Consider the following 1,305-nt stretch of genomic DNA (forward strand, 5'->3'; position numbering starts at 1 on the left):
TCCAACATAGCAACAAAGCACATGGCAGTGATCTACTCAAGATGCTTGACAAAAGATGAACACTGAGCTACGGCTAAATCACACAAGAGCAGGTTCAAATAAGCATGGCAAAAGGGCAAAAGATAACAGCATCACAGACTTGGTGAAAATACTAACATGTCAGGAATTAACATCAGGAAGCAATGTTTAGAGTAAGATAACAACATGCTACAGGAACAGGACATAGCAAATCAAGGCATGACATGAATCTACTCAAAGCATATAACAAAAGTCCATTACTGACCATAAGCCAGAAAGGATCATAAGATATGATGGCACCCATGTAAACATAGCAAGTTACGTTAACAGATTCAGACTTAGCAGAAAACAAAGCATGGCAGAAACAGAATTATGAAGGCATGTTTGCGAGCTCGATGCACTCAACACAAGGCATTGCATGACAAACTAAGCATACTACCAGCAAGAAGACATGTTCAAGAAGCTAACCATGGCAAGAACAAGCTCATAGCATGCATGGATCAACTACAACATCCATGGCAAAATTGATTAACATGTAAAAAATCTGCCAGGAACATTTTATAGCAAAAGTAGAGCAATATTGAGTCATGCTAGGGTACTCCATAAATGCAAACAAAGACATGAATGGATAGAGCATAACCATATGTCCAAATCATCCTTACTGAACATACTCAAAAGAAGCATGGATCACTCTGTGAAATTCTAAGCCTTGGTGAAATTCTAAGCCTCTGAAATCAGCAATATCACGAGAGCTACTTTGCATGCTTGTGCTAGTCACCACAAAGATCACAAAAATACATGGCATACACCCCTGTAAAGGTGGCGTGACATAGCCCAAAACACATGTAGAGCTCATGCTCATATGCAGCACACAATAATCATGGCAAGAATGACAAATGCTCATAAACTGATAAGAATCAGGAACTAACATTTTATAGCACTCTTGCATCAACGATTTGGGAAACAAGATGGACTCAAACAAGCATGGCACAATGGAACAAAATGAAGAGGACATCATGATGAACATTTCGATATATCGCACGCCCAAAACGAAGCATCACACAGGAAGTTATGGCATGATGAATAATGCATGAAAATATGAGCAGGGACGAAGACTTAGTGAAAACCACCTCAGATCTAGGGTTCTTCGGATTTGCACGTGAACCGAGGAGGGTGCGAGCTCGCCGGAGATGGAGGTGGAACTCGCCGGATCCGGGGCCGGGGAGGCCGGATCCGGCCGCAGGACGGCGGGGCGGCGAGGTCCGCTGCGGGCGAAGGTGGCGCGGC

The sequence above is a fragment of the Triticum aestivum genome, chromosome 1A (assembly GCF_018294505.1).
Source record: "Triticum aestivum cultivar Chinese Spring chromosome 1A, IWGSC CS RefSeq v2.1, whole genome shotgun sequence".
NCBI classification, from domain to species: domain Eukaryota; kingdom Viridiplantae; phylum Streptophyta; class Magnoliopsida; order Poales; family Poaceae; genus Triticum; species Triticum aestivum.